At 42.5% G+C, this 14,703-nt stretch overlaps 1 protein-coding gene across 1 annotated transcript in view; it reads left to right on the forward strand.

Moving 5' to 3' along the window:
• tmx3b (thioredoxin related transmembrane protein 3b) overlaps positions 1–14,703 on the forward strand; it is a 139,332-nt gene that overhangs the window by 55,062 nt on the left and 69,567 nt on the right. The gene's annotated exons all lie outside the window — the stretch shown is intronic.

Raw genomic sequence — 14,703 nt, forward strand, 5'->3', positions numbered from 1 at the left:
GACTACTTTTCCCATCACTGCTTTTTGCCTGTCCATGAAGAAAGAAATGATAAAAGACAAAGAAGACAACAGAAATGGATAAGGGAAGGAGAATAAGATGCCACATTCTCTAATTTTAGCACGTACACTATCATGGGAGACTGACCGGTAATATTTATAAAAAGGACTGGTGTTCCAAAATGTATAGTGAATAGTTTGATCTTTTAATCAATGAAACCAATAACCTCTTAACAATGTATGGTAATTAAATTTCATTTTGTTTTTCTCTTTTCTCTCTCTTTTACCCCTTGCACTGGATTTGTGCCAATTCTAAATCAAAGGATTTGTTTTAAGCTTTGCCCAAGGGCATACTGTTATTGGCTGCTAGGAGATGAAAAGGAATTCCTGAGCTAACAAAATTGTGCTCCAATTCTTTGGTGCTTCAATTCTTTGGTGCTTCAGCTTTCCTTCTACTATAATGCTGGGAGTGCAACAGAGGAGAACAGGAAAAAGGCTGAACTCTAGATTCGGAGATCCCTTTGGTCTTTGGGAAGAGCAATTTCAGACACTAGTACAGAAAGATGAAATGTGCACCACCCATTCTATAGTGGTTGTAGGTGTCCAGGACCAGGGTGGCATTTTGTTCTGTTTGAACTGTTTAGCTTTCCTGTGTTCCTTTGTCAACTACTTGGTCCAAAACAATTCCTGTTGTTTTATAAGAACATAAGAAATAGGAGCAGGAGTAGGCCATCTGGCCCTTCGAGCCTGCCCCGCCATTCAATAAGATCATGGCTGATCTGTTGTGGCTCAGTTCCACTTTCCGGCCCTCTCCCCGTAACCCTTAATCCCCTCTCTTATCAAAAACCCATCAACCCGCTTCTGGAAAATATTTAGCGAGGCAGCCTCCACCACTTCAACGGGTAGAGAATTCCAGAGATTCACCACCCTTTGAGTGAAGAAGTTCCTCCTCAACTCCGTTCTAAAACGCCCCCCCTTTATCTTGAGGCTGTGCCCCCTAGTCCTACTGTCTTCTTTGAGCGGGAAGAGTCTCTCCACCTCTATCCTATCCATCCCATTCATCATCTTATACGTCTCAATGAGATCTCCCCTCATTCTTCTAAACTCCAACGAGTACAAGCCTAGTTTATTCAGCCTCTCCTCATAGTTCAACCCCCTCAACTCCGGTATCAGCCTAGTAAACCTCCTCTGCACTCCCTCCAAGGCCAAAATATCTTTGCGCAGGTGCGGCGCCCAAAACTGCACACACTACTCCAGCTGTGGCCTCACCAATGCCCTATACAGCTGCAGCAAAACCTCCCTACTTTTATATTCAATCCCCTTCGCTATGAAGGCCAGCATCCCATTCGCCTTCCTGACCACCTGCTGCACCTGCAAGCTGGGTTTTTGCGACTCATGCACAAGGACCCCGAGGTCCCTCTGCACCGTCGCCTGCTGCAGTTTTTCCTGTGCCTTTGCATTTTTGCATGGAAATGTATTCTCTGCAGCATATTGTACCACCTGCACAATAGTTTCTATACTTCAGAGGCCATAAAGCAGAGATGACCAAAACATAACAATTGATACTATAGCTACAAGAGTTTTAACAATATAAAGGAAAAGGAAGGACTTGCATGCGTGTGGAACTTTTCATAACCAAAAGTGTTTGGAAGTTCTTTTGAGACTAGCAATTACTTTGAAATATAGGGCTGAATTTAGTGGAGGCCGTTGAGGTGTTCACAACGGTAGGGGTAGCCAAGAGAACCACTTCTGATTCCCAGCATTGGGAAAACTTGCCCTAGTTTGGTAAAGGGTGGGAAGGGCCCAAATCTGGAATCTTGTCCACTGGCAGCGGATTAACTATTAGCTTCATTAATGAGCCATTTAAAGGCATCTGAGCCCACTGGGTTTTAATGCTGGATCAGAGGTTTAACAGCACTTGGGTGGAAATCTTGTACGTCCCCAAAAGATGTCTAGCAAACACTACTGGATTTGCATATGGCCCCATTGGCAGTGGGGTCTCCCTTGTTGACAGGCACATGGTGACCTGGCATTGGAAATTTGGGTGGGGAAGGGAGGAGAGAGCTGCACAATAGTTTGTATACTTCAGAAGCCATAAAGCCAAGATGACCAAAACACCAATTACGGACAAGAAGTCAATCATTTCCCATCAATTGTGTAGTCTTCTGCACACTGTGCGTGTGCGGAATCAGCACTTTCTGCACCCGCTTTCTCTGTGAGAAGGGTAGGATAAACTTGATATGATGATACAATAGAAACTAAATTAGATACTTGCTGTTTTACCCCGGTTGATGAAATATACCTCCCCTGTTGACTGTAAGAGTCGTGTGCAATACAAGTAGCCTTTACTGCATTCTTTTAAGGTTTTATCCTTGGATCTTAACCCAATCCCTAATGGCTAGGGATGTACAGAACAAAACTGTCCTCACGTACTTGCATTCATGTTAAAAATAAAAGATATCCTGGACCTACAAAATAAGGGAGTACTACACAACATTAAACCATTGCCACTTAGGGTATAAGGCATATGCCGTGTCACAGGATTTGTAATCCAGAGGCATGGGTTAATGATCTGGAGATCAAGAGTTTAAATCCTCTCATGCAGTTGGAGAAATAAAATTCAATTAATTAAAGTGGGTTAAAATTTTGGAACAGTTGACCACAAAAATACCAGATTGTTGTAAAAACCCACTTGCTTTACTAATGCCCCTTACAGGTATACAAGCCTGCCATCTGCTGGATTATACTGTTGCCAGCACTTATCGGATCAATGAAGCGTGTATGCGCAGAATTAGATTGTCATCTCGTCATGCCCACTTTAAGGTTTATACAGATAAAGCAGGTGGCTGTATTGTGAGCTCAAAATTTGATTTGCATCCAACTCTAATCTTGCCCTAAAACAAGAACAAAGAATGCTGGAAAGACTCAGCATATCAAGCTATATCTGTGGAGAGAGAAACAAGAGTTAACATTTTAGTTGATGGGCACCTGTCAGAACTGCATGTAAACTATGTAACATGGTACTGACCAGAAATAATATAATTTCAGAACCATTGACCCTTTGTGGCATTCATAGAATCTCTGCAGTGCAGAAGGAGGCCATTTGCCCCAACAAACCTGCACCAACAACAATCCTACCTAGGCTCTATCCCTTTAACCCCACCCATTTGCCCTAATAATCCTCCTGACACTAAGGGGCAATTTGGCATGGCCAGTCGATCTAACCCACATGTTTTTGGATTGTGGGAGGAAAATGGGGCACCCTGAGGAAATCTACACACTCTGTGACCCAAGGCCGAAATTGAACCTGGGCCCCTAGCGCTGTGAGGTAGCAGTGCTAACCACTGTGCCGCCCAAGTTGTAAGTCAATACCATATTTAGCATTGCACAGTTGAGAAGTGCAGCTCCTGAATCCACTCTGAGTCAGCACTGATGCAAAACTGCAGATTGGTTAATTTAACCTCCAACAGCTTCAGTAATAAGGTAGCAATTTTGATTACAAATTTTTTCAACATTAGCTATTGGCTTTACATAAACCCAAAAGAATTTTCAGATCAGCACAAGTTAGAGATTGCCATTTTAAAATGTTTGCTGATAAGGTAGACTAATGTTTAGCACTTGCTATACAACCTTGGATATAGCATGCGCATCCGTGGGATAAGACTGGCATTTCCTGCTGTCTCCGTTGTAAGTTTTTTCTGTTGGTACAGCAGAGATCATTAATGTAACACAGTGCACTTGCAGCTTTGCAAAGCACAAGCCTCACTGTCACATAGATATAATTGTGCGACTTGTATCTGTGCTGTAAATGCTCTTTGGGCAACTGGTGTGTGCCGATGTTTATGCTCAACACTGGTTTCCTCCAATTTTACAACATCAAACTCTATCTTTCCGTTCCTTTTCCCCACATGTATTTATGTAACTTGCCCTTTAAACATCAAAGTCGTTTGTTTCAGCTCTTCCCAAGTGCCAGCAAATTCCATATTGTAACCATGCTCTGGATAAAGACGTTTTTCTTGAATTCTTTGATTAGTGATAATCTCATTAACGGCTATTTAGTTTTGGAGCCCCAAAAAGTCTTTTCTACAAATACCCAATCAAACTACTTCATAATTTTAATGACTTCTATTTGGATCTTAGTCTTCTCTTTTCTAGAGAGGAGAGGTTCAGCCCATTCACCAATAGTCACAGTTCCTCATAAAATAAAAAATGAGAGTTGAAGTAAGTCATGTGGTAGATCATTTATTTCTGGTGTCCTCCTGCTGAAACCTTCATCTATGCCTTTGTTGCCTCTGAAGTTGGATGATTCTAATGCACTTCTAGTTGGTCTCCCATATTTCACCCTCCGTAAACATGAGGTCATTCAAAATGCTCTGCTGCCTATGTCCTAGTGTCATTCATCATTACCTCTGTGTTCACTGACCTTTGTTGGCTATAAGTTAAGTGCTGCCTCGGTGTCTGATTTAAGATTCTCACCCTTGTTTTCAAACCCCTCCATGGTCTCCCTCCTCTCTATCGTAGTAACCAGCTCCTGCTGCACCCCTGTGATTCTAACCTCTTGAGCAGTGGTGGGTAACCTGCAGCCCAGGACCACTGGCCCATCTGGGGTCTAAGTGCAGTTCACGAGACATTTTGTTGACTGTTGCTCATGTGCAGGGTTGCCACATTCCACTGGTTCCCATCTGCATCATTTTTTTTGCCTGCTGGTAGAACTAAAGTGATACTGAAATAAAACAAGTTGTGAGTTGCATACTGATTGCACACAACAATGACTTTGAAAGCTGTGTGCTCCCTTTGCATCTAATTGATGCGTAAATATTTATTTGTTTTTACCACTTGAAGTTCATAGTTCTATTAATAAATGAACGGTTAAACATTTTCTACAGCTCATTATGAAATATTTGGCATTTATTAAATGGATTCAATGTATTTCATAGGGTCATAGTTAGTGAACAAGCCCATTCACAATCTTGTGGTCCAACGAGTTCAAGGAGGGCCACTCGAGCGGGCCGCTCACCAGCCAAGGTTGCCAATCACTGCTCTTGAGCACTTTAATCACTCCTCCATTCGTGGCCATGACTTCACATGGCTGGACCCTAAACTCTGGAAATTCTTCCTAAACTCTCTGTGCCTCTACCATGCTTTGCTCCTTTTAAGATTTTGCTTAAGCCCTACCTTTCTAATCAAACTTTGGTCTTATAAAGTGGCTCAATGTCTGATTATGCTTTATATTACCCCTTGAAGCATCTCAGGATGTTTATCACATTCCAGGTACTACATAAATACTAGCTGTTGTGCTATTCAATAAGATCCTGGCCGAACTTTTACATCAACTCCGATCTTCTGCCCTAACCCCAGATCCTTAATTTCTTTGGCACCGTCATTCTTCGTAAACACATCATGCTCAGTTTTGAATGTGATCATCAGGTGAGCATGTAATGCTAAAAATACAGGAGCAAACTAGTGCAGGTTGTAGAAATCTGAAGCAGAAAATTCTGTGAAGTATTCAATGGGTTTGGCAGCATCTGTGGAGAGAAAATCAACATTGATGCTTCAAGTCGATGAAAGGGCTGATAAACGATCATTGACTTGAAACATTAAATCTCTTTCTCCCTCACGGGTGCTACCAGACCTGCTAAATATTTCCACCATTTTCTGTTTCCAGTTCTCAATGCCGGACATAATTAGTGTGTGATTTGGAAAGGCGGAATGCTTACCCCTGTCCCTTGAATATCTCACACTACATCAGTTTTGAACACAACACTGATGTTTTGTGTTGGGAACCACGTGTCAAATCATTTTTGGGATGCACACTGGTACTTATACAACATCGGGTTTCAGTTGGATTAAGTCTGGTGCAAGGCAGATGTCTCACCTCCGAAAGCTGCCAAAAACCGAAAGCTGCCAATCAACCAGAGGCTGAAAACTTTCCACTACTGGCAGCAGCACAAGGAGCAATGGCTGTTGCTGGTATTATACTTGGCCTTCACCAGATATTGTGATGGAACCCTGAAAAATGGTGAGTAATGGTGGTTTAGGGATAACAGGAAAGAGGTTCCTTGATTAAGCACTGGTACAGGCGAACCCCTCAGTAGGCCACAAGTAAACCAATACGATGTGCTTTGTGGTTGAAATTTTGTGGCAGGTTCCTCGCCTGCTGCTGTTTAATTCTTGCAGTGACAAGAAGTGACTTGTGGTAAAGTGAAAAGGTGGGTAAATGTTCCCTGACTAATCTTGACCAGTTTGCAATGACCCCTTTTAACTCAGGTGCTTACACTCTGAGATAAACAAAGGGGACAAAACTCAGGTGAAGGTCTAACATAATTGAATATTTAGTCAAGGAAAAATAATATTCAGTCTCTTCACAGGACTCTCCTGGAAACAATCTTAAATCTCTAAATAAACATCCTCAAATCTACATGAGCTATCTACTTCCAACACTTCTGAGGATTCGCTACACCCTATCACTATATTTGAACTGTTTGTCTGAAAATACTGGTAGTACCATTCCATAAGGCTGGACAAGCTGTTTCTCGTCTTTGAGTGTTGTCTGTCTGATGTTTCAGGATCTGCAGTCATCAATTTGAGCTTCCCCTCTCGTCTAGGGCTGATTCTGGTCTTTAGGCCATTTCACCGGAGTGATCTTGCTGGGTCTGGTCAGTCCAATAATGCTCACCGCTGGGTAGAAGCAGTTGGAGATGTTATGCTGCTCAGCTGCCTGTCGAAGATGTTCTCGGGAGACGACATTGAAGAAAATGCAAAAAGGACGGAGTGCTAGGGCTCTCTTCACACTTTTCTCAAAGATCCTGTTTCCTGTGTCCAATATTTCTCACAGTATGCCTCTGGTCTCCTACTGATCTGGCTGCCACAAAGTTTGCATAGCATTCTTTAAACAAAGCAGGTTCACTGGAGGTGAAACAACGTGGTCTTTAGCAGCAGGCCAGGCAGTTCCAGGCCTGTCTGGTTTTGATGGGAAGTTGATATACCAAAGTCTGGCTGCATGAAAATTCGCTAAGAAGTTTCACAACACCAAGTTAAAGTCCAACACGTTTATTTGGGAGCACAAACCACAAGCTTTCAGAGTGCTGCTCCTTCAGGTGAGTGGGAGTTCTGTTCATAAACAGGACATATAAATCTTTATGTGTGCTGTTTGTGAACAGAACTCCCACTCACCTGACAAAGAAGCAGCGGTCTGAAAGTTTGTGGCTTGTGCTATCAAATAAACCTGTTGGACTTTAACCTGGTGTTGTGAGACTTCTGACTGTGCTTACCCCAGTACAACGCCGGCAGTTCCACATCATGCATAAAAATTGTCATGAATTCTGTGTGTTCCAGCCCTGCAGTTTGCAAATTGCAGCGTCAGTCTGGGTTTAAACTTGGCTTCTGCATTTTTTAAACATGCGCATGACAAGATTTTTGTAATGCTCTTGGAGGTCATGGGTTGCCTGACCACAAACCCCCTCCCTGCTCACCTAGAGCTTGATAATTGTTGAAGTTGGGAAGGTGGAGTCTCTACCCAGTCAAATGGTTCTCCCCTTCCCACCTCCAAACTCACCGCAGGATGGGGGGAGTGTATTAAATCCTGTCTTGAAATCAGATTGCATTATAAATTGGGGTTATCTGGATAATTCAATGGAGCACGGAATCGTTAAACTACTACGGAACTATTTTGTGAGTTAAAAAGGTTTAGGGTGGCATAGTGGTTAGCACTGTTATCTCACAGCGCCAGAGACAATTCCAGCCGTGAGTATCTATGGAGTTTGCATGTTCTCCCCATGTCTGTGTGGGTTTCATTTGGGTGCTCCAATTCTCTCCCATAGTCCAAAGATGTACAGGTTAGGTTGATTAACAATGTTAAATTACCCCTTAGTGCCAGGGGGATTTGTAGGGTAAATTTGTGGAATTATAGGAATACGGCCAAGGTGGAATTGTTGGTGCAGGCTCAACGGGCCAAATGACCACCTCCTGCACTGTAGGGATTCTATGATTCTAACTCAGTCTATGAAACCTGGGATCTAGTTTCATTTTTGAGTGGATTCAGCAGAAGACTTTTTGTGTGCCTGCATTTTAATGGTGTTATAAGATCTGTAAATAAAACAATTTTAGCAACAGGGACCCACAGACACTGGGAGAAAGAGAAAGCTGGTCACATAGCTGTGATGTTTGCATTTGCCTGTTCCTTTAGATGCCCTTGCTGTCACATGCCAACACAGTGAATTTCAGCATAACTGACTGAATAGCTCATCAGTCAGTTGTAATGTTTTGTTGTGCATTCTCTCTGCCTCCAGTTAACTTTTACTCTCCACCACTCATTCTTCATGGTTCACTAACTCCTGACCCTGAGCATGTTTAAGTTGCAAGTGAAAATCCATCCATTCAACCTACTTGACCCAGATGAAAACACACCTGCTGAAATCTTGCTGTCTCTTGTAGAGGGTAGTTGCTGAACAGATGTTTCCATCTTTGGAGGAATCTAGAACTACGGGCATAGTTTTAGAATAAGGGGTCACCCATTTGAGGCAAGGATCAACTTCTCTCAGATAGAGTCAGAGAGGTTTACAGCATGGAAACAGGCCCTTCGACCCAACTTGTCCACGCCAGCCTTAATTTTTTTTTAAAACCCCCAAGCTAATCCCAAATGCCTGCATTTGGCCCATATCCCTCTATACCCATCGTACTCATGTATCTAAATGCTTTTTAAAAGATACAATTGTACCCACCTCTACTACTATAAGAACATAAGAAATAGGAGCAGGAGTAGGCCATCCAGCCCTTCGAGCCTGCCCCGCCATTCAATAAGATCATGGCTGATCTGTCGCTGCTCAGTTCCACTTTCCCGCCCTCTCCCCATAACCCTTAATCCCCTCTCCTCATAACCCTTAATCCCCTCTCCTCATAACCCTTAATCCCCTCTCCTATCAAAAACCCATCAACCCGCGTCTTAAAAATATTTAGCGAGGCAGCCTCCACCACTTCAACGGGCAGAGAATTCCAGAGATTCACCACCCTTTGAGTGAAGAAGTTCCTCCTCAACTCCGTTCTAAACCGCCTCCCTTTTATCTTGAGGCTGTGCCCCCTAGTCCTACTGTCTTTTTTGAGCGGGAAGAGTCTTCCCACCTCTATCCTATCCATCCCATTCATTATCTTATACGTCTCAACGAGATCTCCCCTCATTCTTCTAAACTCTAACGAGTACAAGCCCAGTTTATTCAGCCTCTCCTCATAGCTCAACCCCCTCAACTCCGGTATCAGCCTAGTAAACCTCCTCTGCACTCCCTCCAAGGCCAAAATATCTTTGCGCAAGTGCGGCGCCCAAAACTGCACACAGTACTCCAGTTGCGGCCTCACCAATGCCCTATACAGCTGCAACAAGACCTCCCTACTTTTATATTCAATCCCCCTCGCTATGAAGGCCAGCATCCCATTCGCCTTCCTGACCACCTGCTGCACCTGCAAGCTGGGTTTTTGCGACTCATGCACAATGACCCCGAGGTCCCTCTGCACCGTCGCCTGCTGCAGTTTTTTTTATCTTATTTTTTTTATTTTATCTTTTTTTCCATCTCTGGCAGCTTGTTCCAGACACTCACCACCCTCTTGTGTGAAAACATTCCCCCCTCTGGACACTTTCGTATCTCTTCCCTCTCACCTTAAACTACACCTTTGGTTATGAACTCCTCACCCCAGAGAGCTGTGGAGACTGAGTCATTGAATACATCCAAGACTGAAATAGATTTTTAAACTTTAGGGGAGTTTTCAGGGGGATGGAGAGCAGACAGGAACATGAGGCCAAGGTCAGAGCAGCCTGTGTCCTTGTTGAATGGCAGAGCATAGGACTAGGCTGTTTGGCCTGCTCCTATTTCTTATTTTCCTACATTTTGAACACACTGGATAACATTAAACCAGTGATTTTAGCTAACACAATTACAATCAATGAAGTTATTTCTACCAAATTAAAGGTGGCACCAAATTAAAATTGGATCTAGGCAAAATGAGAGAAAAATTAGGAAGCATTTTTGCACAAAAGGTGGTAGAAATCTTGAATCTCTCGTCAAGAATCTCTTTTGACAAAGTGGACATCTTGAACACTTCCCCCAAAACAATTCAGTGTTTTAAGTTATTGCTATTTTCAACACAGATTGGTAGACTTTAATTGATCCTGTGTATTGAGGAATATCGAGTTGAGATACTGATGAGCAATGATCTGGTTGAATGGGCAGAACCTGCTCATTGAGTTTAAATGCTTACTGATGTTCCTCTGAATCATTATTAGCCCTTCTGAACCAGTATTAGCTGTGCTCCCTTGTCACTGACTCTGCACGCTTCAGATGTTCACATCTAGCCTCAATTTTTGTAATTTCATCCTTCTTACAAGTAAACATGCTGGTCACCCAGTAGTATTCAGTAGTGAATCAATACATCATTTAGACCCAGTACGTGATCTTTCCCAGTCTAAGTCCAGACCATACCCACCCATTTGAAGTATTTAATTAATTTCCTATCAAACATTATGGATTACTTTGTGAATGCCATGATTTTAATCAGCTTAGCTGAAATCACTGACTTAATGCTATTCAGTAATCAGCTGATTACTGAATAGCATTAAGTCAGTGTTTTGTGCTGCTGATGTGATAATGTTCAAAATCAATAGAGATTGCTGATGCAGTGGTATTGAGCACATTGATTGCATTCTCACTTTGGCACAAATTAGAAATGAGCTCATTTAACTTCCTATTAATAGAATTCTCCAAAGCTTAGAAGATTGTGCAGTTGATAGCAGATATATTTCTCTTACTTGGTATATTAATGCAAAGACTAAAATTTGTTTTTCAAGCAAAGAGCTCATTATGAATCATTTATGCAGTTTCACTTAATGGAACGCTATTTGACTGTAAATTGTCACTTTGTTAGGTCTGGCAAACTTTCCATTAATAGAGAAAATTTCCCTTAGCGTTTTGCAGAGTTCGAGGAAAAAATAGATTAAATAAATAAAGACAGAAATACCAAAATAATATGAGAGTTAAATAGAAGACGTAACTCATTGCTTGTTAAATGTGAAAAGAGAAGTAGAAAAATGGAAGGGTTTAGTCTCGGGCTATATACGTTCTTGCAAATATGGTGTAGGACCTAAACTGCTGAGGATACTGCCATCTAATAGTGGGAAGACACATGAGAAGGACTTAGGCCTTAGAGTTTTGAATGAGTTAAAGTTTGTGCAGAATAGAGATCAAAATATTTCCCAAATTAGGACTGGATGTGACTGATGTGTCGATAGAGCTTTCAGTTGCTGTAGTATAAGGCTGATTGAAGACAACAATGCCACAAAATTGGCAATAAGCAGTCATCACAAATGAAAGGGTTGAGTGTGGTGGAAATAATCTTTTGAGCTGTGTCTACTTCAATGCCAGGAGTATTGTAGGGAAGACAGATGAGCTGAAGGCGTGGATTGACACGTGGAAATATGACATTATAGCTATTAGTAAAACTTGGCTACAGGAGGGGCAGGACTGGCAGCTCAATGTTCCAGGGTTCCAATGTTTCAGGCATGATAGAGGCAGAGGGATAAAAGGTGGGGGGCGGTGGCATTGTTGATCAGGGAAAAAGTTACAGCAGTACTCAGGCAGGATAGATTAGGGAGCTTGTTTACAGAGAGCCTATGAGTGGAGCCGAGAAACAGGAACGGTATGTCCATGTTAATGGGGTTGTATTATAGACCACCCAGTAGTCAGCGAGAATTGGAGGCGCAGGTCAGCAGAGGGATAGTGACAACTGCAAGAAACACAAAGTTGTGATTGTAGGGGATTTTAATTTTCCACATATAGATTGGGACTCACATATTGTTAAAGGTTTAGACGGGGTAGGGTTTGTAAAATGTGTTTAGGAAAATTTTCTACATCAATATATAGAGGTGCCAACCAGAGAGGATGCGATATTGGATCTCCTATTGGGAAATGAGTTAGGGCAGGTGATGGATGTGAGTGAGGGAACATTTTAGATCCAGTGATCATAATGCCATTAGTTTCAACCTGATCATGGATAAGGATAGATCTGGTCCTCGGGTTGAAGTTCTGAATTGAGAAAAGGCCAAATTTGATGAAATGAGAAGAGATCTGGGAAGTGTGGATTGGCACAGTCTGTTCTCTGGTAAGGATGTAAATGGAAAGTGGGAGGCCTTCAAAGGAGAAATTTTGAGTGCAGAGTTTATGTTCCTATCAGAATTAAAGGCAAAGTAAATAGAAATAAGGAACCTTGGTTCTCGAGGGAGATTGTAACACTCATTAAGACGAAGAAAGAATTGTTATATAATGTATAGGCAGCAAGGAACAGATCAGATGCTCGAGGAGCATAAAAAGTGCAAAAAGCTACTTAAGCGGGAAATCAGGAGGGCTAAAAGAAGACATGAGGTTGCTTTGGTAGACAGAGTGAAGGAAAATCCAAAGAGCTTCTATAGGTATGTAAGGAGCAAAAGGATAGTGAAGGATAAAATTGGTCCTCTTGAAGACCAGAGTGGTAGACTGTGTTTGGAACCAAAAGAGATGGGGGAGATACTACATGGGTTTTTTGCATCTGTATTTACTGAGGAAACGGACATGGAGCCTACGGATATAGGGCAAACAGGTAGGGAGGTCGTGGAACCTTTACAGATCACAGGGGAGGAGGTGCTGGCTGTGTTGAGGCAAATCAGACTGGATAAATCCCCAGGGATGGACATGGTATTCCCATGGACCTTGAGGGAGGCTAGTGTTGAACTTGCAGGGGCCCTGGCAAACATATTTAAAATGTCAGTATTCACGGGGGAGGTGCCGGATGATTGGAGGGTGGCTCATGTTGTTCCGTTGTTTAAAAAAGGTTCCAAAAGAAATCCGGGAAATTATAGGCCAGTAAGTTTGACATCGGTGGTGGGCAAGTTATTGGAAGGTGTGATAAGGGATAGGATCGACAAATATTTGAATAGACAGGGAATTATTAGGGAGAGTCAACATGGCTTTGTGGGTGGTAGGTCATGTTTGACCAATCTATTAGAATTTTTCGAGGAGGTTACCAGGAAAGTGGGATGAAGGGAAGGCGTTGGATGTTGTCTACCTGGATTTCAGCAAGGCCTTTGATAAGGTCCCTCATGGGAGGTTAGTTAGGAAGGTTCAGTCGTTAGGTATACGTGGGGAGGTAGTAAATTGGATTAGACACTGGTTCAATGGAAGAAGCCAGAAAGTGGTTGTGGAGGATTGCTTCTCTGAGCGGAGGCCTGTGACGAATGGTGTGCCGCAGGGATCGATGTTGGGTCCATTGTTATTTGCCATCTATATCAATGATCTGGATGATAATGTGGTAAATTGGATCAGCAAATTTTGCCGATGATGCAAAGCTTGGAGGTGTAGTGGACAGTGAGGAAGGTTTTCAAAGCTTGTGGAGGGATTTGGACCAGTAGAAAAATGGGCTGAAAAATGGCAAATGGAATTTAACGCAGACAAGTGTGAGATATTGCACTTTGGAAGGATAAACCAAAGTAGAACGTACAAGGTAAATGGTAGGACTCTGAAGAGTGCAGTTGAACAGAGGGATCTGGGAATACAGGTACAGAATTCCCTAAAAGTGGTGTCACAGGTGGATAGGGTCATAAAGTGTGCTTTTGGTACATTGGCCTTTATAAATCGGAGTATCAAGTATAAAAGTTGGAGTGTTATGGTAAGGTTGTATAAGGTGTTGGTGAGGCTGAATTTAGAGTATTGTGTACAGTTTTGGTCACCGAGTTACAGGAAGGATGTAAATAAGGTTGAAAAAGCGCAGAGAAGGTTCACAAGGATGTTGCTGGGACTTGAGAAGCTGAGTTACAGAGAGAGATTGAGTCAGTTAGGACTTTATTCCCTGGAGCATAGAAGAATGAGGGGAGATTTGATAGAAGTGTATAAGATTTTGATGGGTATAGATAGACTGAGTGCAAGCAGGCTTTTTCCACTGAGGCTAGAGGAGAAAAATCCAGAGGGCATGGGTTAAGGGTGAAAGGAGAAAAGTTTAAAGGGAATATTAGGAGGAGGGGGGAGGGGAGGTGGGGGGGCTGGATTCTTCACGCAGAGAGTGGTAGGAGTGTGAAATTAGCTGCCGGATAAAGTGGTAAATGCGGGGTCACTTTTAACATTTAAGAAAAACTTGGACAGGTTCATGGATGAGAGGAGTGTGGAGGGATATGGTCCAAGTGCAGGTCAGTGGGAGTAGGCAAAAAATGGTTTGGCACAGACAAGAAGAGACAAATGGCCTGTTTCTGAATTGTAATTTTCTATGGTTCTATAATAACTGATGGTATGAGGTTTGAAGTTCATTTCCAGGTTAGACATGGCCTGTTTAAACCTAAACAGATGAAGCGCTGAATCAATAGCAATAGCAAGAGAACAGACTTGTATGTTGGTGCTTAAAAAAAATTATGCACAGGAACAGGGGTAGACCATCCAACCCATCAAACAGTTTCCCTATTTAATCAAATTATCATTGACCCAGAGCTTTGCTCCATATTCCTTGATATCTTTACTCAACTAAAATTGATCGCAGTTGTTAGACATTTTGATTTGTCCCTGACTTTTGATTCGTCAAACTTACTGTTTGTGCAATAAGTGTCAAGTGGTTAGCGCTGCTATAGCACCATGGCCCTGTGTTCGATTCCCAGCTTGGGTCACTGTCTGTGCGGAGTCTGCGCGGGTTTGCATGGGTTTCCACTGG

Source organism: Carcharhinus amblyrhynchos, chromosome 8 (genome assembly GCF_965287045.1).
Source record: "Carcharhinus amblyrhynchos chromosome 8, sCarAmb.v2.hapA, whole genome shotgun sequence".
In the NCBI taxonomy this organism is placed as follows: Eukaryota; Metazoa; Chordata; class Chondrichthyes; order Carcharhiniformes; family Carcharhinidae; genus Carcharhinus; species Carcharhinus amblyrhynchos.